Raw genomic sequence first — 27,893 nt, forward strand, 5'->3', positions numbered from 1 at the left:
GTATAATCTACACAGGCAGGGCCGGGATTGAACCCTGGACATCAGAACTGTGAGGTCAATGCTTTACAGTTGTTCCACCGTGCCGCCCCTTCACATCCATGAACAAAAAGAACAAAACTTTGACAAAGGAGCACCTTGAGCATCAAGGACAAAAGGGACAAGTGATCCAGCGTCCATCGCCTGGATCAAACCTACCATAGAACCAGCAGAACCATGTCTGGGTCACAAATAGTCTCAATCTCCTGCAGCGAATCCCATTTTATGACAAAAGCCTCTAAGCATCTATGTACACCCACGCATGCCTGCCACAGTCTCTCTCTCTCTCTCTCTCTCTCTCCTCTCTCTCTCTCTCTCTCTCTCTCTCTCTCTCTCTCTCTCTCTCTCTCTCTCTCTCTCTGTCTCTCACTCTCTCTGTGTGTGTGTGTGTCGGGGATGTTTTGTGTGGGTTCGCTTCTGTTCTCCAGCTCTGCAGATGTAAAATCTGTCCTGAGCCTAGCATTGGTGCACAATACCACAATGGAGTCAGTTCAACAAAATGGACTTGCTGCTGCCTCTTCCCCACATTCGCTTTTCATATGTGCAAGTATTCATTAAGTCATGATGGCAGCAGTCATGCATGACACTCATTTAAATGCATGAGAAGCCAAACTACTTTAATACACCTGCAAAGTTGGCACAAAACCAGGTATACACTTGCCGCTCCAGTGCAATGATTTCAACCAGTCGTAGATTATATCTGGGACTCTGAACTCCTGTTAATTCTTGACTATTTTCCAATTTTAAGAATGCTAACTGAGTGAAATATGTTGCATTTTAAAGTTGTTAGTTGTTGTTGTTAGTAGTGTACCTCAAATATAAGTGCTTCAGACATAAAAGTTACATCCCTGAGCTGCAGTGAACTCACAGATTTGATCTTGTTACATTTCTGTTTTTAACCATTGATTTGACATTCCAGGTCAACGAAATAAACTATATGGAGCTGTGCAATGTCTGTCTGATATTTCGTATGCATGGACAAAAGCAAACTCAGGCCGAAATATGTCAAACTCAAGGGCCGAGGGCCTGATCTGGCCCATCATTTAATGTGGCCCACAAAAGTAAATCATGTTTATCAATTTCAATGATTCTAGCATTTTTCTCTTATCAAACAGGGTTTTTTAAAATAAAAAATAATAAAACAATGTAATATTCCCTACTATGATTTAAAAACTAATTAAACATATGGTTTAACAGTCATACTGGCCTCTGGGGGAAACAGTAACCCCAATGTGGCCCGCAATAATAATGACTTTGACGTGTTAGACCTTTAATGTATTGGTCCTATCAAAACAGCTTTCAGTTATTTTTTTAAGCTTTCACTGTAGAAATGTATTTTGTGTCTTCCTACGAAGTTCAATTTAAACAGACAACACTTTGCCGGACGTAATGATAAAGACACAAAGGTGGACATATAACTCTGATATCTTGCCACCAAGAGTAATTTTTGGCTTACATTTACTAACAGCAACAATATGCCACAGCTTGTGATTTTCAACTCTGTTTATTTTGTGAGTAAATGGGTTGGATATAGATGTGTTTTGGACCCTGTAGTTAAGAATAAGTAGTAACTGAAAGCTTAAAGCTGTGCAGGCTGAGTGTATATGCCGCAAGTAAGTGCAGTGTGTTGCAATAAATTAGTGGCTGCTATCACTCATGCAAGCATGTCCATTCATCTCACAGTAATCGTATTTGATCTTTTTTTTTTTGCATGTAGTTTTTTTCTCAATTGTCTTTTGTTGAATTCAAAGTATACAATGACAAAAAAATATTCTGGGTCCGAGATTGTGTGTTGTGATTTCATGCTGGAAGTGAGGCGTCTTAAAAATAATCACCACCCTCCTCTGATTATCATTCTGTTGTGCAACAACCCCATTTCTCAAGTGCATTAAAAATCACAAGGGTGGAACAAATTACACTCATTCTCAATTAATGGGTCCTCCCTGCAAAGACATGCAAATTCTCAAATGCTCCATTACCTCTTGAAACAAGATTGAGGGACCGTAGAAGACAACTTTTCTTTCAGCCTTTTGAAAGCAGTGGCTCTGGTACAGTGTTGGTGTCAGCAGGAATCAAACCTCTTCATCTCCAAAAACAAAAACAAGACGACAATTAGCATGAAAACAGATGACTTTTGTGACGTTGATCATTTGAGAACAGCCACCCACCATTTCTTGTTTATGACACAAAGTTGGGGTGTGTGAGTGTGTCACGGGGGGCCCAAGCACCCTATTGATGCCATGTTCAACATCTGGACCTTAGCAGGATTTGGCCTGTATCGCAGAGGTGCCATGATGGTTGCAACAGAGATGTTGGATATCAACAGTCAGGCTACTCAGCTGGTGTTTGCTGCATGAAGCTTGCCCTCTTTAGAATTTACCTTTAACCCTTGTTTATGGTGGGAGAGGGTTCTGTCACCTTTTACCTGATTGTTCTACTTTTGGAATAGATGTGTAGTATAAAGAGTTAAGTTAAGTTAAGTTTTTTTGCAATGTTGTGACCTTTCTGAAGATGCTCCTAACAGGAAATTGGCATGTGATAAAGGCGTGGGCCAGAGGTCTTCTTGGTCATGTCAGACCAGTGACCCTGCAGCACTGGGACTGTGTTCCTCACTTGTTATTTAGCTGGATTTGGGGCACTTGTACAGTACCAAGTTCCCTCCTATGCGCTGTCTTTTCATAGTTATTACAAGTAGCTGCTTTTATGCATGGAGGCAGGAGTCAAGCTTCCTCGTAAAGTAACATACTGTGTATGTTCACTTATACAGTGTTGTGTACTGATCTTTTCCTTTCAGCTTGTCCCATTAGGGGTCGCCACAGCGTGTCATCTTTTTCTATCTAAGCCAATCTCGTGCATCTTCCTCTCTGACACCCACTGTCCTCATGTCTTCCCCCACAAAATCCATCAACCTTTTCTTTGGTCTTCCTCTCGCTCGTTTGCCTGGCCAGCATCCTTCTACCAATATACTCACTCTCTCCCCTCTGGACATCTCCAAACCATCGAAGTCTTCACTCTCGAACCTTGTCCCCAAAATATCCATCTTTAGCTGTCCCACCAATGAGCTCATTTCTAATCCTATCCAACCTGCTCACTCCGAGCGAGAACCTCAACATCTTCATTTCTGCTACCTCCAGTTCTGCTTCCTGTTGTCTCTTCAGTGCCACCGTCTCTAATCCGTGCATCATGGTCGGCCTCACCACTGTTTCATAAACTTTTTTGTCACATAACACACCAGACACCTTCCGCCAGCTGTTCCAACATGCTTTGACCCGTTTCTTCACTTCCTTACCTCACTCACTATTGCTCTGGATTGTTGACTCCAAGTAGTTGAAGACGTCCACACTCGCTATCTCTTCTCCCTGGAGCCTCACTCTTCTCCCTCCATCCCTCTCATTCACACACATATCTTCTGTTTTACTTTGGCCAATCTTCATTCCTCTCCTTTCCAGTGCATGTCTCCATCTGTTTAAATTGTTCCTCCACCTGGTCCCTGCTTTCACTGCGGATCACCATGTCATCTGCAAACATAATGGTCCAAGGGGATTCCAGTCAAACCTCATCTGTCAGCCTATGCATTACCACAGCGAACAGGAAGAGGTTCTGAGCTGATCCCTGATGCAATCCCACCTTCACTTTAAATTCTTCTTTTACATCTACGGCACACCTCACCCCTGTTCTGCTGCCCTCATACACCAGCGTAAAACTGTGCCAAACACAATGAGCGTTCATCAACTGTTGTGTACTGATGCTCTCTGTAATATTTATACATGATTTTTTTTACACAATTAATCAAGTTTTTCATCTTGAAACTTGTTCCTAACATTAAATTTATTTTGGGGAGGACGTTTGCTAATTATTTCCCGCTGAAAATGGGCAACCTCATTGGCCTCACAGTTCTGAAGACCACAATTCAAATCCTGGCCTGACCTGTGTAGAGTTTGCATGTTCTCCCAGTGCCTGCGTGGGTATTCTCCGGGTATGGCAGTTTCCTCCCACATCCCAAAAATGTGCATTAATTGGAGACTCTAAATTGCCCTTGGGTGTGATTGTGAGTGCAAATGTTTTTTGTCTCTATGTGCCCTGCGAATGGCTGGCAAACAGTTCAGGGTGTACCCTGCCTTTTTGTACTGCTTACCTGTGCACTGACCTCTGCCTAGTATTAAATCTTCCTCGAAAACCATGTCCTTGCCTTGGAGTCTTGTATTTGGGTCCTACCCCTTGTCCCCTGCTCGTGACAGCCTAGCTTACAGACAATAAATTAACCTTTTAAAAATGAGCATTGTTTCTGTGTTGTGGTTGGGTTGTTGCAATATGCGAATTAAAATTTCTATGATTTTCAAATCCTGGCCAGCCGAGATTGGCTCTATTTTAAGTTTGTATCGGGACAAATTCAACTGCTCAGCCTGTATGTGCATTCCTTTTAATGTCTTACATACCGAGTAATCAAGTAACAACTAACATCACTAGATGTACAGAAGGCCTTTCAAGATAAAACAAAAAGACAATATATTTTTCCCAAAACAAACCCGATAAGGATAAAATGCTTGTATTTTTATGCCTCTGAACTCGTGAAAAATAAAGCCCGCCCTCAGACTGTAAGACTGTGGTTTGTCCAGGAATGACAAGCTCTTCACCTGTCAATCAAATATAAGTTGACATTCACTGTGGTGAACTGCTGTACTGTCTGAATATCATGTCACTTGTATTTGCTTGTATTGGAGACTGACACACACACATAATAACTTGGAGAGAGGCACTGACGTTTTAAATGAGTTTGCTACGATGGACTGAGCTGTTTAGCTCCTTAACTTGTTAGCTTGTGGGCTAGCGTTTTAGCTCACAATCTACCAAACAATAAACAGTTAAGTGTCCCGTGTGTGCTCATTATGTACAAACACACACAACAACTCAGAGCCAAGCGCTGATGTTTTAAATCACAATTGCAGTGGAATGAGTTGTTTAGCTACTTACCTTGCAAGTTCATAGGTGAACATAATAAACAGTTAACTTTACCCTAAGTGTCTCTGTTGTGTGAACCTATGCGCTGTATAAGGGGGAAGGTTGTGGAGATTTAGACAGAGCCAACACCGGCAGTCCAGTACCAGTCCGCCAGTGTTTTTTAGCCCACTAGCATTTAACAATAGCCATCCAACACTGTTGGTTCTCTGTGTGAGCTGTGTGCCGGAAATAAACTATCGTGTCCATTTTTACTAACAATAAATTGACATAATTATAAGTAAAAGCTTAACTACATTGTGGTGTTTACATAATTTACCCGCGGGACCTCGAGTTGGGGTGCGGGGTTCCGCACGGACTGTTTTTGTTGTTGCTCTTCCGGAGTGGGCAGTTCACAGAGTTCCTGCCGTTATGCGAGTAGTGTTTTGATGTCTGCCAATAAAACAAGTTTTGTTCCTATGTCTGACACTCCGCCTCCGACTCCTTTTCTCCGGCGCTACACTGGTGACCCCGACGTCAGTCCCGGCGTTTTCGAAACTGAACCGAACATGGCAACCGCCATCCTCAAATTGGCGGAGTTTCGGGAGACGTCCGCGGCAGCGTGGTTCACGCAGACAGAGGCTCAGTTCGCCCTCCGCGGGATCTCGGATGATTCCACGCATTATTACCACGTTGTCTCAGCCCTTGGGAGCTCAACGCCGCCCAGAGCGGTGAACTTCATCACCTCTCCCCCGGCCCGAGATAAGTATGCTGGGATCAAGGCTCACTTTCTCAAGGTTTTTGAGCTTTCACGGCCGGAGCGTGCCCGACATCTGTTGGCTATTAATGGACTGGGGGACAGCAAACCTTCCAAACTCATGGAAATGATGCTAAACCTGCTGAGCACGGAATAACCCAATTTCATTTTCATGGAACTGTTTATCAGGCACATGCCACCACATGTTCAGACGGCGCTTGCTAACAGTACAGTCACTGAACCCCGGGCCCTGGCCGAGGAGGCCGACCGTTTCTTCCTGGCCACCCAGCGCTTCTCCCCTGAGATGCTGGCCGCGACGCGCAGTTACTCGCCTCCGGGTGTGGGGGTGGCATCCAGCAGGGGCCCCATTACCACCGACGGCCGTACTGGCACAGGCTTGTGCTACTTCCACACCCGTTTCGGTGCGAAACCAAAGAGGTGCTGCGCCCCTTGCAACTACGACGCGTCGGGAAACGCCAAAGCCCGCGCTCCGTGGCGGCCGTGAGCGTGGGCGCGAAGAGACAGCTGCTGTTCATCAAGGACACCCTTTCCGGGCGAAAATTGCTTTGCGACACCGGCGCCCAGAGGAGCGTCCTGACGGCCACTGCGGAGGACGCCGCTGGCGGGACTCATGGGCCACCCCTACTGTCCGCTAATGGCTCCCCTATCCGCTCTTATGGCATAAGGACTGTGGCTGTTTCGGGAGTCAGCACTTCACATGGGACTTTGTCACTTCCGATGTCTCGTTCCCTCTCCTCGGTGCTGATTTTGCTGGTGGATGTTAAGAGGGGCCGTCTGGTGGATGCACTGACTTTCTCCACGGTTGCCTGCGTCCGCAATGAGACTTATGGCGGTCTCTCCAGTTCGCTCTCAGTCGGCACCAAGTACCAGCTCCTCCTTGGTGAGTTCCCTGGCTTGACATGGCCCACTTTCTCCTCTGCCACAACTAAACATGGGGTCGAGCACCACATTGTGACCAAGGGCCCCCCGATTCACGCGATGCCCGACGGCTTGACCCCGAGAAGCTAGCAGTCGCTAAGTCAGAGTTTGCCAACATGGAGCGCCTGGGGAGCGTCCGCCACTCGGATAGCCCGTGGGCCTCGCTGCTACACATCGTCCCTAAACCGAGTGGTGACCGTGTGGTGACTACCGCCGCCTTAACGAGGCCACTACGCCCGACCGCTACCCTGTTCCACACATTCAGGACTTCTCGGCCCACCTGGCGGGCAAAATCCTGTTCTCCAAGGTTGACCTGGTGCGCGGATTACGTGTGCGGTATCACCAGGTTCCCGTGCACCCCTCAGACGTTCCCAAGACGGCTTTAATCACACCGTTTGGACTGTTCGAGTTCCTGAGGATGCTGTTTGGTCTTAAAAACGGGGCACAATCTTTCCAACGTTTAATGGATTCTGTGCTCAGGGACTTGCCATTTGTGTTTGTCTATTTGGATGACATCCTCGTTGCCAGCTCCTCAGAGGATGAACATCCGATGCACCTCCGCGACCTCTTCAAAAGACTCGAGCAGCATGGCCTGAATATCAACCTGGCGAAGTGTGTTTTCGGGGTGCCCTCTATCCAGTTCCTCGGGCACCTCATAAATAAGAACGGCACCGCCCCCCTTCCGGCAAAGGTGGAGGCCGTCTCCGCTTTTCCCCGACCTCGCTCAGCTCGGGGGCTCCGGGAGTTCCTGGGGATGGTGACTTTCTACCACCAGTTCATCCGCCGGGCGGCCCACATCATGCGCCCGCTCTATGAGGCCCTTAAAGACCAGGCCCCCAACCAGGACGTTGAATGGATGGCTGAGAGGATGGAAGCCTTCGAGGCTACGAAGGCCGCGCTGAGTCGTGCCGCTATGCTGGCCCACCCGACCCACGGGGCCTCTGTCGCTCTCACTACCGACGCATCGGACTAGGCTGTTGGAGCCGTATTCAAACAGTGGGTCGGCGGCGACTGGCAACCGCTTGCCTTTTTCAGACGTCAGCTGGTCCCCAGGGAGCGCAAATACAGCACGTTCGATAGGGAGCTCCTCGTCCTCTGGCTGGCGATCCGCCACTTCTGCTCCCTATTGGAAGGCCGTAAGTTCACGGCATATGTGGACTATAAACCCCTCACTTTCGCCATGTCCAAGGTGGCCAAGTCGTGGTCCGCCCGCCAGCAACAACAACTGTCGTTCATCTCAGAGTACACTACGGACATCCAACACATCGCCGGCAAATCCAATGTGGTCGCAGACTGCCTCTCCAGGGCGATCGTCGGCACTGTGCATCTGGGTCTCGACTACTCCCGCATGAGCGCAGACCAGGCCTCAGACCACGGGGTGCAGGCCCTCAAGACTTCTGACACGGGTTTGTGCCTGGAGGAAGTCGCGGTTGTTGACTCAGGCGTCAGGTGCTGTGCGACCTCTCGGCTGACCAGCCCCGGCCGCTGGTCCCTGCAAACTGGCGGTGGCCTGTTTTTGAGGCGGTCCACAAACTCTCCCACCCCGGAAGGAAACCGTCTGTGAGGCTGGTGGCCCAGAGGTTCGTGTGGCACGGTCCTAAGAAAGATGTGCAGGCCTGGGTCGACTCGTGCGTGGCCTGTCAGCAGGCTAAGGTGCATCGCCACACAAAAGCCCCCTTGGAGCCCTTCGCTGTCCCCGAGAGGAGATTCGACCACGTCAACGTCGACTTGGTGGGTCCGCTTCCTCCCTCCCACGGTTTCACCTACTTGCTCACCATGGTGGACAGGACGACCCGTTGGCCCGAAGCCGTCCCCCTCTCCTCGACCCCGTGCGACCTTTCCTCTGACCGTGGCCTTCAGTTTACCCCTGAACTCTGGAACGCAGTCGCTGAGAGTTTGGGGGCAAGCTGCACCGCACTACCGCCTATCACCCCCAGGCGAACGGTCTCTGCGAGCGTTTCCACCGCTCCATGAAAGCAGCCCTGCGTGCCGGCTTGATGGACGGCAACCGGTTGGATAAGCTCCCGTGGGTCATGCTCGGCCTCAGGTGCGCCCCCAAGGAGGACCTGTGGTCCTCTTCCGCCGAGCTCGTCTACGGGAAGCCACTGCGGGTCCACGGTGAATTCATCCCGGACGCCACAGCGCCCTGTTTGCAGCCAGACAACGCTCCTCCCTGCTGGAAGCCGCAAAAGGGTTCGCGCCGGTTCCCACGTTGCAACATGGCACCCCAGCTGCCCGGCTGCCCCGTCACCTGCGCTCTGCGGATTTTGTGTTTGTTCATCATGACGCCCACCGTGGACCTCTGCGCCCCCCATCCGATGGGCCGTTCAGGGTCCTGGAGCATGGGGATAAGAGCCTGCTCGTGGACATTGGCGGCAGACCCGAGACTGTTTCCGTGGACAGGGTCAAACCCGCGCACCTGGACGTTGCCCAGCCTTTGGGGTTGGCCCTCCCCCCGCGCCGGGGTCATCCCCCTTTGCCCTGTGCCCCTGCGCCTGCCGGGGTGCCCTTGACCCCGCCTGGGCCCTTGTCCCGTGACTCAATAGACAGTGCGGCCCCGCCCCCCTCTGCCCCTACAGTGCACACCCGCCGGGGTCGGGTCGTCATCCCTCCACGGCACGAGGATTTTGACTATGGGTGAATTCTCGGGGGGCTTGTGTGGTGTTTACATAATTCACCCGCGGGACCTCGAATTTGGGTGGGACTGTTTCTGTTGTTGCTCTTCCGGAGTGAAGGTTCACAGAGTTCCCACCGTTATGCGAGTAGTGTTTTGATGTCTGCCAATAAAACAAGTTTTGTTCCTGTGTCCGACACTCCGCCTCCGACTCCTTTTCTCCGACACTACAACATGGTATTAAGGTGAGCTCAAATACATTTAATTTTACAACTACTGACCTCCATTCATCCATCCATTCATCCATCTTCTACCACTTATCCGAGGTCAGGTCGTCTGGGCAATAGCTTTCGCAGGGTCACCTACACTTCCCTCTCCCCACCCACTTCATCCAGCTCTACCAGGGGGATCTCGAGGCATTCTCAGGCCAGCCAATAGACATAATCTCTCCAGTGTTTTCTGAGTTGTCCCCTGAGTTGTCCCCATTTCTCACCTTCCAGTCAGAAATGCCCGGAAAACTTCACCAGGAAGGTGTCCGGGAGGCATCCGAAGCAGATGCCCCAACTAACTCATCTGACTCCAATCAATGCGGAGGAGGAGCAGCTCTACTCTGAGCTCCTCTTGGATGACCAAGCTTCTCACCACTACTAACCTCTACGACTGAAATACAATGCAATACAAACTAATGGGAGCAGAAATTCCAAGTTTCTTCCCTCTTGCAATTAAGTTCATTGTCAGAAAAGTTTAGATTTTTCCGAGATTATGCTAAACATTTTATTGCTCAGTGACTGTTGTCACAATGTCTTTATGTTTCAAATGTATTTTCTGTCAACTGTCTGTTGTCATACTGTACTACAGTGGCTCCAACTACCAGAGAAAAATTCCTTGTCTGTTTTAGACATACTTGGCAAAATAAAGATGATTCTGATAAAGTTATAATTTATTCCTAGGAGTAAAAAAGAAAGATTTTGTTTTAACCAAAACTATACACACTGTCCCTACCAGGTTTTAGCATGCGCCAAACATTCTGGTAAATATGACATAAAATGGCTGTTGTAAAATTGTTACATTGCTTGTCTCTGCGGAGCTAAGATGGCCACTTAGGAAATGGATGCGGTTGGAACAGTTGAGATGAGCGAAAGAAAGACGAAAGCTCTGTTCTCGTCACTCCTGCCCAGATCCTTTCTTTTTGTTATTTCCTCACAAGGACGCCTAAATGGCCACATCAAGAAGAGTTGATGACATAACTTGGTCAGCTCACTTTCGCAGTAGATAGAAATACACCCTGAAAAGGACCAATTCGAGTTTCTTTTCACCTTTCATCTACATCCTCATATGTTTCTTCCTCTCTCTCCTCATTTTCCTGTTCCCATTCTGGATTGAACTGAAATGGCTGAATAGTATTCTTCACTGCAAGGGGCTATTATTGTGACTACTGCTAACCCCAACCCTAGCAAGCACATTCCCATTTGAAGTCACTACCCAGAATGCACGGTGATGAAAAACAATGCTGGCCTATGTTGAAATTACCTTTTGTAAAAGTACAGTGCCTACGTGAAAGTATTTGGCCCGCTTGAACTTTTCAACCTATCGCCACTTTTCAGGCTTTTTTTGTCAAGAATCAACAAGTGTGATACAATCGTGAAGTGGAATGAAATTTATTGGATATTATAAACTTTTTAAAAAATATCCATCTGGAAATGATTATCGAAAGTTGGATATTTATCATTTTACTGAAGTCAAAATAGCTCATATATACCAAACATTCATTGCAATCGGAATTCTCTTGACCCTCTCCTCCATTAATATTTCATACTTTTCTGAAGATCTGTGACTTGCCAGTAAGGCTGAAGAAGCTTTCTCAGCTTTTCAATCAGTGACACTATATTATATGGGTGAAAATGACCATTGTTGCTGCGCTTGATGCAGTGAGTGGAAGACAGAAAACACCCCAAATTGCCTGTGCATGTGTGTAATTCCCACTGATGATGGAACTATAGTGAGTGGAAGCCACGTTATGATAAAACAATTGTGTTTCCACCAAATTAATGCAAAGACTGTTGTTACAATAAAGAAAAGAAATCTCCTATTAAAAAGTAATAACAGGATGAAATGAGTTGGCCCCCAATGAAACATGACACACATTTATGATGTCAAACTGGTGCTTCATATGCAATGGAATTTGATCATATTTCTTGAGCTTTTTTTGAAAATGTTTTGTATTTACATGATATGCTTTAGCCCAGGGGTCAGGAACCTATGGCTCACGAGCCATACCTGGCTCTTTTGATGGCTGCATATGCCTCGCAGAGCCCATCATAACGACATAACGTCGAGCCGGGGCGCTTTACTGCGTTGGGGTCGCACGCGGCTGAGTGCTGCATTGTGCCAGTGTTCTTCAGAGCCGCTGCCGTCCAGGAGCCCGTGCGCTTCGCTGGCGAAACGACGCAGCAGCCCGACAACGTCTGACGCGCACATCGACACATTTCATACGCGGATCTTTTGTTACGTTATGAGAGACGGATTACGTGGTCCACCCCAAACTATTATTTTTCTTAGTAGCTGTATACATACCTACCTGTCATTTGGAACCCACGAAGCTCTCGTCCTCTGCACCCATGCAATCCATTTTTCATGACGAACCGGGTCTCTTGCAAACTTATGAAGGGTAAATCCATCCTCCCGAGTGTTCAAGCAATGTCCAGTAATGCAACGAGCTGGCATTTTGGCTAACACAAAGGAACAATGAGCTACCTTCCGGGAGGTAAAACTAATGGAAACAAATGAGTCCACTTGAGGGCCTTTACCTTACTTCCTGCTTCTTCTCGAAAACAAATCCCTCGAGAGGATTTTCATGGCGGGAGTTACAAAAAGCTGTATACGTCAAAAACATATTTTGTGGTGATAAAACGCATGGGTCCATGTTGGCTGCCGTTTTTTCATTAATAGCATACTAAAAATCATGCATTTCATGACAGTGGCACTTTAATCTAACGACGTATGAAACAGACTATAAAGCCTTCAGCAAAACCATGCAGCACCAGAAGTCACATTATTGATAAGAAGTACTTTTGTCATCATTGGTTAGCAACAGTGTAACAATGTTACTTAAAGTAATTCTGAGTCTTGTTGTACTATAAAAGTTTTGGTCTTACATAAATGCGCAAATACACCTCATAATACTTAGCTTTTAAAATCCTGTATAGCTCTTTTGAAATTACATTTTAAAATATTTGGCATTTATGACTCTCTCAGTCAAAAAGGTTCCCAACTCCTGCTTTACCCACCTACAGTACATTTCTCTACTCATTAGGCATTGGCCATCAAGCAGAATTGGCTTTTTTAATCTTTTTCTAGAAATTTGAAAAACAAAACTATTTCAACAAATGAGAAGAGCTCACTTGTTTTAATTCAACCCTTGCAGATTGCCATAGCCTTGATCAGTCATTCTCAAATTGTGGCACGAGTACCGTTAGAGGTGCATTGAAATTAAGACAAATAAAATTTACATAAAACATGAATTATTCATGTTCCACCCCACTTATCCTCAGTAAGGTCATGGACGTGCTGGAGCCTATCCTAGCTGACTCTGTGTGGGAGGCGGGATACATCCTAAACTCGTCACTTGCCAATCACAGCGCACATAAACAAACAAACATCTTCAATTAACCTACTACAAGTGATTTTAAAATGTTGGCGCAAACCGGAGTACCCAGGGAAAATCCACATAGGCATGGGGAGAACACGCAAACGCCACCCTAGCAAGGATCCATTTAAATCCAGGTCCTTAAAAATGTGCGGCAAATGTGCTAAACAGTCATCTACCATGCTGTCTAAAAACACACAATCCAACATATTAGAATGAATAAAATTTGTAGCTATGTAATTAGCCTGCTTTTTTTTAATTCAAGACGGTATATTTTACAGTTAAAGTACAGAACATTTTTCAAGTACCGTCCAACTGTATATGACTTATGTACAGTACATTTGCATTTGAACTTTTACAAATGTTTTACTTTAAATTTGTCCATCCATCCATTTTCTTTGCCACTTATCCTCTCGAGGGGCGTGGGGAGTGCCGGAGCTTATCCCAGCTGTCAACGGGCAGGAGGCAGGCTACACCCTGAACTGGTTGCCAGCCAATCACAGGACACATAGAGGCAAACAGCCGCACTCACAATCACACCTAGGGGCAATTTAGAATGTCCAATTATTGTTGCATGATTTTGGGATGTGGGAGGAAACCGAAGTGCCCGGAGGAAACCCACGCAGGCACGGTGGAGAACATGCAAACTCTACACAGGCGGGTCCGGGATTGAACCCGGGACCTCAGAACTGTGAGGTCAATGCTCTACCAACTGAACCAGCGTTCTGCCACTTTAAACATTAAAGTACATCTTATGTGCAACAAATTTTAAGGTAATCATTATTGATCAAAAGTACACAATTTCCTTTTCCTATATTTAAGCAGGGCGGCACGGTGTTGCAACTGTAGAGCGTTGGCCTCACAGTTCTAAGGTCCAGGGTTCAAATCCTGGTTTCTCCGTGTGCCTGCGTGGGTTTTCTCCAGGCACTCCGATTTCCTCCCAGATCCCAAAACATGCATTAACTTGAGACTCTAAATTGCCCCGTGGTGTGATACTGATTGCGACTGCTGTCTGTTTCCATGTGCCCTGCGATTGCCTGTCAACCAGTTCTGGGTTTACCCTGCCTCCTCCCTATTGTGACCATTGTGAGGATAAGTGGCTCAGAAAATTGATGGATGTATGGATGGATGGATGTATTTTAGCACAGTGTTAATGAAACTAAAATGTTTCAGTGGTTTATAATCATTAAATGTACTTTTAGGGAATACAACTTCTGCTTTCTTTTTGATGAACTCTTGAGTTAACTATATTGCTCTATTTTAACATTGGTCATTGTGGTAGTACTTGGATTGTCAGGGTTTGGGCTAATCAAGGCGTGGAAGGCAAGGCAAAAGACAGAGGACCCAAGTGCAGGAAGGCAAGGCAGGATGCTCAACAAAATTATATTTAACTCCAAAAAAAACAAAAAAAAGGGAAACAAGGCACATGGAAAAAGGCTAACTAACTAAAGTAACAAAGAAACACCTAAAAAAAAATAAAAACATGATGACAAGGAAATGGCACAGACATCTTTGACAATCATTCCCTTCCCCAAAAGAAATCCTTAACTAGCCAAAAATGACTATCGCACTGTTGCCGTCACACCTGTCATTATGAAGTGCTTCGAGAGGCTTGATCTCAAGTACATCATCAAGTACATCTGCCTCCCTCCAATTTCGACTCCCTCCAGTTTGCATACCAGTTGACTAGATCAATATAGGACACTATTAGCATAACTCTGCATGCTGTGTTGAGTCACCTGAAAACAACGTAGAGCTATGCTAGGATGTTCTTTGTGGATTATAGCTGGGCATTTAACACAATCATCCCAGACATTCTGATGATTAACCTGGACATCCTCTCACAAGCACCTGGATCAAGGACTTCTTGACCAACAGACCCCAGACTGTGAGAATCAGCTCCCACATTTCCTCCACCTGTACACTAAGCACCGGCTCACCACAGGGCTGCATGCTAAGCCCCCTCCTGTACTGTCTCTACACCTTCGACTGAAGCCCAGTCCACAAAAATAACTGTCAAATTCGCTGATGACACAACAGTGGTCAGAAGTATCTCAAATGAAGCCGAGGCACCCGACAGAGAGGAGGTCCAGAGGCTCACAACCTGGTGCACAGACAAAAATCTGTCACTGAACACTATAAAAACAATGGAGATCATTGTGGACTTCAGGAAGAATAGGACTGAATCGGCTCTGCTCTTCATCAACTGCGAGTGTGTGGAGAGAGTTCCCACATTCAGGTTCCTGGGAGTCCTGATTTCTGAGGACCTCTCCCGGACAGACAACTTTACAGCGCTCAAGAAGGCTCAGCAGTGTCTCAACTTCCTGGAAAAATAACCTCGACACAAAGTTAAGGCTGGCCTTGTACTGCTCATCCATCGAGAAACTGTTGACATACTGTGCCTCCATTTGGGACAGGAGCTGCACTGAGGCAGACAGAGCAAGGCTTCAGAGGACAATCAAAGCTGCACAGACGATAGTTGGCTGCCCTCTACCCTCCATGGCAGACATTTATTCCTCTCAGTGCCTCAGCAGAGCTTTGAACATTATCAAGGACACTACACATCCTGGTTATCAAGTGTTTGATCTGCTGCCATCTGGAAGTCAGTACAGATGCACAAATGCAAGGACCAACAGATTAAAGAACATTTTTTTTTGAAAGCCATCACTAACCTCATCTTTCCTCTCACCACGCTATTAATGCAATCCATTTTACACATTTCTATTTCTATTTGTGCTAATTTTTAGTTATTTTGCTTTTATGCATGCATTGACACAAAAGAGGGTCTCCATAGTTTCATATTCTGACAGTAAATGACATTCATTCTTGACATCCACAAGAGTGTGACAAGAACTGAAAGAAACCAAGGAACCAAACACACACAAATTAACAAGACAATGAGAAACACCTGACAACACGAGTGGCTAAAGTAAAGTTAAAGTAGAGGGTAAATCTAAGCAGGTGGACACAATCAACTGAGGATTGAAAAATGAAAAACATAGAACAGAGGAAAACATGGAACAAAAGCAAACAAATCGAAACAGACTGTGACATGGATAGCCAAATGTAATTTTGGGTGGTGCTTTACAAAAACATTTATAGTAAGCATAAAATATGCTGTAATGCTGACAAAACTCCACACTCTACACCACCAATTGCAATCCCCTCACTCTGCCTCTTCTCATTTGTATCTCTGCGATAAGAATGTGCAATATGTGATTTTTTTATGCCGTTATATGCCGAGTCCTGTTACCCCTGGAGACCTATGTCCTGTTTCTGGTGTGTTCAAAACAGGTGCACGAGACGGGGGGAAAGAAAAGAAGTTGAGTATGAGCATGTAGAGTGATGAGGAGCATCAGCGAGAGTAAGAGGAAGGAAGTAGGCAAAGTGGGTCGCAGCCAGAGACCCGGCTACTGGAGGAGTGAGTGCAGACAGTAGAGAACCCTGTAGGGGGAGATCTTCCAATGACAGGGCACAGCACTTGGCTCTCTTATCTCCTTGTTGTGTTTTGATGCCAGACAAGAATACACTAAGGTTCCAACTACAGCCACCAGATAAACAGCTCATCTGCAGCTCATATGCATATAGTGTGCACACAGATCCAGCGAGGAAAGGAGTAATGAATGAAAGCGAGAGAGCAATGACAGAAAATTGGGGAAATGTAAGAAATGGATGAGGCAGTGGGCAATAAACTTGCATATCCTCACATCCCATTTAAAGCTATGTCCTTTAATGATATAAAATTCACCCTAATATTACTGCACAGTAACTTCATTTAATCTAATCCACTCATCTCCAAAAGTATTGGAAGGGTGAGTTTTTAGTTTTGCATACGATTAAAAGTATTTGGATTTGACATCTGACAAAAGCTTGTTTTCTTTTGACCCGCCCATTTTTCATGTGAGATATTCAACTGTAACATATGACTGACTTGTGTTTCCTCCCACAGGAGTTTCAGTGACTTAGTCATGGATTATTCAAACAAAAAAATGATAAATTAAAAGGTTTCAGTCCATTTGAGATTTGTGGTGTTCTTTTGAGTGGATGTACCTTTACCAAAGTGATGGAAAGGCAAATGTTTGGCAAAAGAAATTACCTGCTCATAGTCCAAAACATGCAATACAATCTCATTAATATAACACAGTGGGCGTAGTATCTTTACTTGGGCTTGCATGGCCTTTCCTGGGACAAGCGCATTAATCTTCAGTTATGTAACAACCATCCATTTTCTTTGCCGCTTATCCTCACAAGGGTCAAGGGGAGTGCTGGGGCCTATCCCAGCTGTCAATGGGCAGGGGGCAGGGTACACCCTGAACCGGTTGCTAGCCAATCACAGGGCACATGGAGACAAACATCCACACTCACAATCACACCTAGGGACAATTTAGTGTCCACTTAATGTTTTTGGGATGTGGGAGGAAACCGGAGGGCCCGGAGAAAACTCACTCAGGCACGGGGAAATGTGCAAACTCCACATAGCCCTCAGAACTGTGAGGCCAATGGTTTACCAGCTGAGCCACAATGCCACCAGTTATGTAACAGCAACAAAATTAATTCAGAAGTCTTTAGCAAATTGTATTTTCCATTTTAAAGCAAGATGTGACCAGAGTACTGGTCATTAGGAAATCCATCATTCAGCAAGACAATGACACCAAGCACACTGCCAAAACACAAATGCTGTACTCTTCATCTGGGAAAGGTTTTAGCTCAGCTAAATCACTATCCAGACTTAAACCCAACTTCTTCTTCTTCTTCTTTTCCTTTCGGCTTGTCCCGTGAGGGGTCGCCACAGCGTGTCATCTTTTTCCATCTTAGCCTATCTTCTGCACCTTCCTCTCTAACCCCAACTATCCTCATGTCTTCCCTCACCACATCCATAAACCTTCTCTTTGGTCTTCCTCTCGCTCTTTTGCCTGGCAGCTCCATCCTCAGCACCCTTCCACCAATATACTCACTCTCTCGCCTCTGAACATGTCCAAACCATCGAAGTCTGCCCTCTCGAATTTTATCTCCAAAACATCCAACTTTGGCTGTCCCTCTAACGAGCTCATTTCTAAACCTATCCAACCTGGTCACTCCGAGCGAGAACCTCAGCATCTTCATTTCTGCTACCTCCAGTTCTGCTTCCTGTTGTTTCTTCAGTCCCACCATCTCTAATCCGTACATCATGGCCGGCCTCACCATTGTTTTGTAAACTTTGCCCTTTGTCCTAGCAGAGACTCACATAACACACCAGACACCTTCCGCCAGCTGTTCCAACCTGCATGGACCCGTTTCTTCACTTTCTTACCACACTCACCATCGCTCTGGATTGTTGACCCTAAATATTTGAAGTCGTCCACCCTCGCTATCTCTTCTCCCTGTAGCCTCACTCTTCCCCCTCCACCTCTCACATTCACGCACATATATTCTGTTTTACTTTGGCTAATCTTCATTCTTCAAGTATTTGAAGTCGTCCACCTTCGCTATCTCTTCTCCCTGGAGCTTCATTCACTCTTCCTCATCCGCCCCTCTCATTCACGGACATATATTTTTTCGTTTTATTCGGCTCATCCTCATTCCTCTCCTTTCCAGTGCATGTCTCCAGCTTTCTAATTGTTCCTCTGCATGCTCCCTGCTTTCACTGCATATCACAATATCATCTGCAAACATCATGCTTCCAAGGGGATTCCAGTCTAACCTCATCTGTCAGCCTATCCATTACCACAGCAAACAGGAATGGGCTCAGAGCTGATCCCTGATGCAGTCCCACCTCCACCTTAAATTCTTCTGTCACACCTAAGGCAAACCTCACCATTGTTCTCCTGCCATCATACATGTCCTGTACTATTCTAACATATTTCTCCACTACACCAGACTTGCGCATGCAGTACCACAGTTCCTCTCTTGGTACTCTGTCATGGGCTTTCTCTAGATCCACAAAGACACAATGTAGCTCCTTCTGACCTTCTCTGTACTTTTCCACTAGCATCCTCAAGGCAAATAATGCATCTGTGGTACTCTTTCTAGGCATGAAACTGTACTGTTGCTTGCAGATACTTACTTCTGTCCTGAGTCTAGCCTCCACTACTCTTTTCCATTACTTCATTGTGTGGCTCATCAACTTTATTCCTCTATAATTCCCACAGCTCTGAACATCGTCTTTGTTCTTAAAAATGGGAAGTAGAACACTTTTCCTCCATTCTTCAGGCATCTTTTCGCCCGCTAGTATTCTATTGAATAAGTTGGTCAAAAACTCCACAGCCATCTCTCCAAATTGCTTCCATACTTCCATCGTAGTCGTTTGTAGTGCCTTTCTGACTTCCCCTTTACTAATCATTGCCACTTTTTAGTCCTTCACACTTGCCTCTTCAACTCTTCCTTCTCGCTCATTTTCTTCATTCATCAACTTCTCAAAGTATTCTTTCCATCTATTGAGCACACTACTGGCACCAGTCAACACATTTCCATCTCTATCCTTAATCACCCTAACCTTCTGCACATCCTTCCCATCTCTATCCCTCTGTCTGGGCAACCTGAGAGAGAGATCCTTTTCTCCTTCTTTCGTGTCCAACCTGGTGTAGATGTCTTCATATGCCTCTTGTTTAGCCTTCGCCACCTCTACCTTTGTCCTACATCACATCTCGATGTACTTTTTTCGGCTCTCCTCAGTCCTCTCAGTGTCCCACTTCTTCTTCTTCGCTAATCTCTTTCCTTGTATGACTCCCTGTATTTTGAGGTTCCACCACCAAGTCTCCTTCTCCCCTTTCTTACCAGAAGACACACCAAGTACTCTCCTGCCTGTCTCTCTGATTACCTTGGCTGTCGTAGTCCAGTCTTCCGGTAGCTTCTGGTGTCCATCGAGACCCTGTCTCACCTCTTTCCGAAAGGCCACACAACATTCTTCCTTTCTCAACTTCCACCACATGGTTCTCTGCTCTACCTTTGTCTTCTTAATCTTCCTACCCACCACCAGAGTCATCCTACACACCACCATCCTATGCTGTCGAGATACACTCTCCCCTACCACTACTTTACAGTCAGTAATCTCCTTCAGATTACATCGTCTGCACAAAATATAATCCACCTGCATGCTTCTACCTCCGCTCTTGTAGGTCACTATATGTTCCTCCCTCTTCTGGAAATAAGTGTTCACTACAGCCATCTCCATCTTTTGCAAAGTCCACCACCATCTGTCCCTCAAAGTTCCTTTCCTGGATGCCGTACGTACCCATCACTTCTTTATCGCCTCTGTTTCCTTTACCAATATGTCCCTTACAATCTGCACCAATCAAAACTCTCTCACTGTCTGGGATGCTCAGAACTACTTCATCTAGTTCCTTCCAGAATTGCTCTTTCAACTCTAGGTCACATCCTACCTGTGGGGCATAGCCGCCAATCACATGATACATAACACCCTCAATTTCAAATTTTAGTCTCATCACTCGATCTGATACTCTTTTCACCTCCAAGACATTCTTAGCCAGCTCTTCCTTTAAAATAACCCCTACTCCATTTCTCTTCCTATCTACTCTGTGGTAGAATAATTTAAACCCTGCTCCTAAACTTCTAGCCTTACTACCTTTCCACCTGCTCTCTTGGATGCACAGTACATCAACCTTTCTCCTAATCATCATGTCAATCAACTCCTGGGCTTTTCCTGTCATAGTCGCAACATTCAAAGTCCCTACACTCAGTTGTAGGCTCTGTGCATTCCTCTTTTTCTTCTGACGACGGATCCCGTTTCCTCCTCTTCTTTGTCTTCGACCCACAGTAGCTGAATTTCCACCGACGCCCTGCAGGTTAGCAGTGCCGGGGGCGGGCGTTGTTAACCCGGGCCACGACCGATCCGATATGAGATTCTTTACATGAACGCTCATATTTGTTTGGCACAGTTTTTACGCCGGATGCCCTTCCTGACACAACCCTCTGCATTTATCTGGGCTTGGGACTGGCCTACAGATTGCACTGGTCTGTGTCCCCATAGGGCTGCATTACTTAATCCCTACAAAGCATGTATTTTAATTTCTAAAGAGACAGAAGGGGGTAACCCTCCAAAACAAAAACAAAAAACTTGCAGATGTTAATTTACACCACATAAATACAAATAAATAAAAGCTAAAGATATTCTCTTGTCTAATATTTAACATTTGTGTAAAATCAAAATGTTTCAAGTCTACACAAAAATGAAGGAACTGGCTGTCACTAATTCAGTAATTTGGGAGAAAAAAGGTTACTATATTGTGAGCTCAAATGAAAGTAACAGTAAAAAAAAAATCCATCCATACATCCACACATCCATGCATTTATCCATCCATTTTCTGAGCCACTTATCCTCACAAGTGTCATGGGAGTGCTGGAGTAAATCCCACCTGTCATTGGACAGGAGAGAGGGTACACCCTGAACTGGTTGCCACCCAATCGCAGGGCACATAGAGACAGACACCAGTTGCACTCACAATCACAACTCGGGGCAATTTGAGGTCTCCAATGAATGCATGTTTTTGCGGTGTGGGAGTAAACCAGAGTCCCCGGAGAATGCCCACGCAGGCATGGGTTCAGAGTTCTGAGGACCCGGGTTCAATCCCAGTGCCGCCTGTGTGAAGTTTGCATATTTTCCCCGTGAACAAGAAACAAGAAGTGGACACATAATTTGCTTTTGTGGGCCACATAAAATGAGGTGGGTGGCTGGATCAGGCCCCGAGCCATCAGTTTGAAAAATGAGTCTTAAATTATTGGTTGACATTCTGTTCCCCTTGATCACTGTTGATCATTGTCCTGAGATCAATTTGCTTTCTTGACAGCATATGGTATTTTACCCAATATTGAGCTTTGAGCCAGTAGCAACAAGTGATGAAGCACACACAGAGGCAGTATCACTTTTCAGAATACTATTATTAATTATGAATATTCATTTGAACATCTTCCAACGATAAATATTGTTTTAAGGATAATACACAGACTTAATGCTATTACATTTCTTTGCTCCACGTTGGTGGTCTGACTGCTTGTGTTTTAAATGAATAGTTTTTGTGTAAAATGCCAGGCAAATGGTCAAACACAACCTTGGTGTCACATTGATCAAGCAGTCATAGTCTAGTCTGAGGCTCTTCTTTATTTTATTCTCTGGCATTTGACATTATCATGATCATTATGTCTGTGCCGCCTGCGTGAATCTTACAATATTGCCTTATTCACCCTAATGAAGCCTACTAAAAATGTCGTGGTGCCCGTGGCAAATCCTCCCTTCAATTTAATTCCCTCTGTAGTCCACCTCATTTATTTGTTTTTGTTTTAATCACTGAAACACTAGACCTCTTTTCTTACTCCAAATCCATTCATGAGCGTCCATCCATCAATTATCTTGACAGCATGTCCTCTTTTTGGTCACGGATAAGGTAAAGTCTGCCCCAAATGACTGTGGGCAAGAGGAGGGGTACGCCCCTTAAATAGCTTCTATGCAGGTTAGCAGGAGAGAGCAATTGCAGGGCTAACATAAGGTAGCTCTGAGGTTCATTTTAGTTTCAATCAATCAATAGCATTTTAAGGGGATTGAGCCTCAACAATGTTCCACGTTTCCATAATTTAAAAGAAAACCTTCTCTGCAAAGGTAATATGACTTCCCCAAATCGATGCCTTATTTGAAATTATGGGTCAATTATTATGTATCAGTATGGTAACGGCTGTCCATCTCGAACGCTACCTCACACATGAAATGCAGCTTCATTGCACTTGGGTCATTCAGACAACTGATTTTCATAATCATAGCTGCAAAAAATCAAATGAGACTTGCAGTCGAGCTGTGGCTCAGTGATTTGCAACCAGATTTGTGGAGCTGCTATATTTGGTTTTTGAAGGCCCACAAAGTATCACTGAATCATTAAACTGCAGTGGGACATCTTCAACATGTACACTAATGTAGTTAATCACATTAACCTCTTAGGTGCTGTGTATGGTTCCGTTAACAGGATTTAGAGCCAAACATGAAGTGTAAATATTCATATCATGTGTTTTTACTTAAAGTGTGAGGGTTTCGCAGAGGCTTTCCATGTCAAAACTTTGGAGATTGCCCTCATTTAACAATCATCGACATAACTGATTGTGTTGTGGTATCTGGGTAAAGGCCCAAACATTTTACAGGAAACTTGTAATTGGACAATATACTTGAAGAGGTGGTGCTGGTGTGACTTTGTTGTGCTTTAAATAGCAACAGTCTCATTAGTAAGATTGGATCTGCATGGTGGCCTTTACAAGTACATTAAGTAGCTTTTAGACCCAATGCTTTGCTAGACGTCTTTGTGATGTACTTGTATTCAACTTGTCTTACCTAAGTGGCTGATTAATGATTAAAACAACTTTCAATGAATTGGATGTTCATTTGTAATATCTGGAAAGTTTCCCTCCAGTTCTTTCACACTCAATGGCATGTTGCAAGGAAGCTGCAAAAGTCTCTGTCTTGTTATATCATTGGAGCGCTCATTATTATCCACATCCTCATCAAAATTCAAATATGCAGTCCGCCTCACTTGCTCACAGATCATCAAGGTAGGAATAGCTTGTTGTAAGTTATTATAATCAGCCGTTGAATTGCATAGGCTGGTTTGAACCTTAGGTGAGCTGTTGGGAATAAGAGACTGGTCGGACAGTGGTGGCGGGCTGTGGAATTGGGGGATGGTTGCTCAGTGGTTGGTCTGTTTAGTCATGGTCTCAGTTATCTCTGGTGTCCTTGGAAGCTGCCTCACGAGAGGAATTTGCGCAGTGCTGCATGAATATGTATGCAGCTCATGGATCTCCCAAGTCTTTGAGTCTGTGGTGGTCTGTCTCTTCCTATCTGTCTTAACAGAACTTCCTGTCTCTGCCATTGTGTCTCTTCCTTGTATTGCCTCTTTCTTCTCTGTCACATATCCTCTCGGGGATCAATATTATTATAAATCTGCACAAGCTCGTGAGATACATTTTAATAGAGGTCACAAAAATTCAGTTTCTTATACATGGTAAAGGTTTAATAGATTATGTTCTGTAATTCTTTCCAATGACGTGCATATATCATGTGTTCACAACTGAGTGACATCCCGACTGATCAGTGTCGCCGCATATAATTATTGACATGCAGATTGCCAAGTGATCACAGGAACTGTGACCAAATGGTGATAATAAAGATGAAAAAGATTAAGACGTGAAACTTGGACCATGCAAAACCTGGAATTCATCAATTTATGATTTTAAACTTCTGATTCTTGAAAGACAGTTGTTATGGCTTTGTATAAACATTCTATCCCCCTTTAGGGCTGACCTGACTAGTAAAGTCTCTTTAAAATATTCTTAAAGGAAATGAGATCTTTTTGGGTGTCTTTTCTATTTTTTTATTCCAGTGGTTAGTGATGCAAATGAAGTTAAGGTTTTACAATATATTTTTTAAAGTGTATTCATGAATATTGTGGTTAAGTGCACTAGGGTCTAAATGCCCTTTCCAACTCCATCCATCTTTTCTCATGCAGCAATAAACAATAACAGCTTGTCTGCATTTTACTGGGATTTGCTTTCCATCATTTCTACAGTGCTGTTTTTAAGAATGTTTGTGAATCTGCCATACATGGCCACCCTTTTTGTCAAAAATAAATAAACAAACTTGTGAAACATACATCCAAATCACAATTCGTAATATATGCCTTCCAAATAATGAACACATACACCTAAACACAAACACTCACAAAGAGTCATATTTTCATTGTTTTCAAAACGTTTTTTAGCCAGAAAAAAAATATAATTTTATGTGTGCAAATGTATGTGAAACCTAAGCTGCATTAGTTAAAACTAGCAGGTATACAACTACAGTAGTGTTCAAAATAATAGCAGTCCAATGTGACTAATCATATGAATATACATTTTCAGTATGTAATTTTATTGCTACATGTCAAACAAGTTACTAGTAGGTGCAGTAGAGTCTTTGAAAAACAACAAGGCCTAGCATTCATTATAGTTATACAGTTTACATTCTTAAGGCTGTGCAATTGGGCAATTTGTCGAAAAAAGGTGTGTTAAAAAAATAGCACTGTGCCATTGACTTTACAAACTGAAAACTATTTTGTACAAACTTTTTGTTTGTAGGATTTTATCAATCCTCTGAATCACTAAACGAATATTTCATTGTATGACTGCAGTTTTTTTTTTTTTTTTTTTTTAGAACTGCTTCATATATGTTGGGCATGGAGTCAACCAACTTGTGGCACCTTTCAACTTTTATTCCACAACAATATTCCTCAACAACATTCCACAATTCATCTACATTTCTTGTTTTTGTCTCAGAAGCAGGCCACTCCATGACATTAACTTTGTTGGGTTGGAACCAAGACTTTGCATGATTGCTAGTGTGCTTGGAGTGATTCTCTGTTGAAACACTCATTTCAAAGGCATGTCCACTTCAGCATAAGGCAACATCACCTCTTCAACTATATTGACATATGCAAACCGATTCATTATCCTGGTATGCGAAAATAGACCCAACATAGCAGGAGAAACATGCTCATCTCATGATGTTTCCACCACCATCTTTCACTGTCTTCACTGTGTTCCGTGGCTTGAATTCAGAGTTTCGTCTCACAAACAGTCCGTGGCCCCTGGACTCAAAAAGAACAATTTTATTCTCATCAGTCCAGAAAATGTTCCTGCATTTCTCTTGGCCAATTGATGTGTTATCTGGGAAATTGTACCCTCTTCTGCGCATGGCTTTTTTTTAAGCAGAAGGACTTTGCGGGGATTTCTTGTAAATAGATGAGCTTCACGCAGATCTCTTCTCGCTGTCACAGTATTTACAGTTAATTCCAAACTGGCTTTGCTCATCCAGGAGCTGATCATTGGCTGAGCCTTTGCCATTCTGGTTATTTTGCGATCCATTTTGATGGTTGTCTTCTATTTCTGCCACGTGTCTCTGGTTTTGCTCTCCAATTTTATGTATTAAATATAACTTTAGCTGTAGTTTTTGCACCTTTTTCTTAAAGATTTCCCCTCTCCAATGAAACATGTATTCAAAATATGGTGTTCTTTCTGAATAATGTTTTGAATAACTCATTTTCCTGAGGCTTTCAAGGAGAAATGCATTTTCAACAAGTGCTGGCTTAATCTTTAAAGAGGGACCACCTGAGTCACCCCTGTTTTTCACAAAATTGATAACCTCACTGCTATTTTTTTAACACAACCCTTTCAATAAATTGCCCAATTGCACAGCCTTTAAGAGTGTGTATCTCGCTAATCTGGTTAGTCACATTGGACTGCTTTTATTTTGAACACTACGGTACAAATCAAATGGTAGATTTTTTTTTTTTTTAATTTAAATGCATATGCACTTGTAATACATCAGAAAAGTCATACACCAGATTCCCGCTACGATGCCAGAGTACTTTAATCCATGTCTCAATAGTTGTCTTTCCTTAAAGTGTCCTGCTTGTCTACATCTACAGAGCCAACGTCATTGTGCCAGCAGCTCATTGCTTTTATGAGAGCCACGCCGGGTGTTATACCACAAAAATTTATTGCATCCAGAAAAAAGTCTCCATTGTATTTATGGAACAATAAACAGCCTGACACAGCCTTTGGTTGGCTACTGGCTAGCGCAAAAACAAAACTTGTACTTTCGGTGGAAATGATTCACTAAAGCACTTCAGCAAAACACACGTACGTGAGTAAGCAATGCTGTGCATTTGTGGATGCAGATAGACAGTGCTTTATGGGTCTATGCTAATTTTTGTGTGTGTGAGACACGGACGCACATTAAACGAGATCCCTGATAACCTGATAATCATAGACTGTGTATATGTATTTGAAGCCCAGTCTTCAAATGTGATTTTTTTCATAAGTGAGAAAGCAATTCATTGGCAGCCTTATTAAATAATCTGCATAATGATACTTTACTGTTCATCCAAGCAAACAAATCAGGAATCACTCTCTTTTTTTAAACCTTTTTACTATTCCACCTTAGCTCAGCTCAGTTAGATTTCAATGCAGCTAAATAGCCATAGGCAAACTCCAAGTACACTATATACTGTATACAGAAATGTACTGTATGTACATACAGCATTGATCTTCATTTGCCTCCTTTAACCCAATGGGAGCAAGTGTTGCGGTGTGACTGCTGACCAGGAACAGAAGCTGGAGAGAGCAGAGATGAGAATGATCAGGTGATTGTGTGGGGTGTCACTGTGAGACCGAAAGACAAGCAAGGAGTTGCGAAGCAGTCTGGGAGTGGAGGTGATGGATGAGGTGGTGAGGAGATCATGTCTGAGGTGGTATGGCCATGTGCAAAGCAAAGATCAGGAGGAGGGGGTGTGAAGAGCAGCAGCGATGACAGTAGCTGGACCTGGACAAGCCATAGGGAGGAATCACATTCAGCGGCGTCTGGACAATGGACTTAAAGCAGATGATGATGAGGATACCCTCTCTAGGTTTTTCTCTATCCACTGTTCGGATTCTTGGTGGAAAATATAATTTTTGATATTCCTTTTTGCTGTGATATTCCATGTAGAACTCTACAAACACCACAAAAAAATCTGAGTCCATGCACTCTACTTATCTTTGAACTGCCTTTGGAGGCAGGATATAAAATCCATCCATCCATCCATCCATTATCTACCATTTTCCGTGTCGGGTCGTGGGGGAAGTAGCTTCAGTAGGGATACCCAGACTTCCCTTTCCCCAGCCACTTCTTCCAGCTCTTCTGGAGGGATCCCGATGTGTTCCCAAGACAGCCAAGAGACATAGTCTCTCCAGCGTGTCGTGGGTCATCCTCAGGGTTTCTTTCTGGTGGGACATGCCCGGAACACCTCACCAGGGAGACGTCCGGGAAGCATCCGAATCAGATGCCCCAGCCACCTCATCTATCTCCTCTGAATGCGGAGGAGCAGTGGATAGACAGTGAGCCGCTCCTGGATGATGGAGCTTCTCACCCTATCTCTAAGGGAGAGCCCGACACCCTGCGGAGGAAACTCATTTCG

At 44.5% G+C, this 27,893-nt stretch overlaps 1 protein-coding gene and 1 pseudogene across 2 annotated transcripts in view; both read left to right on the forward strand.

The window, feature by feature from the left end:
* LOC133491632 (interleukin-1 receptor accessory protein-like 1) overlaps window positions 1-27,893 on the forward strand; it is a 301,815-nt gene that overhangs the window by 97,257 nt on the left and 176,665 nt on the right. The window lies entirely within an intron of this gene.
* LOC133494235 (uncharacterized protein K02A2.6-like) lies at window positions 5,541-11,750 on the forward strand (annotated as a pseudogene).

Source organism: Syngnathoides biaculeatus, chromosome 2 (assembly GCF_019802595.1).
Source record: "Syngnathoides biaculeatus isolate LvHL_M chromosome 2, ASM1980259v1, whole genome shotgun sequence".
NCBI classification, from domain to species: Eukaryota; Metazoa; Chordata; class Actinopteri; order Syngnathiformes; family Syngnathidae; genus Syngnathoides; species Syngnathoides biaculeatus.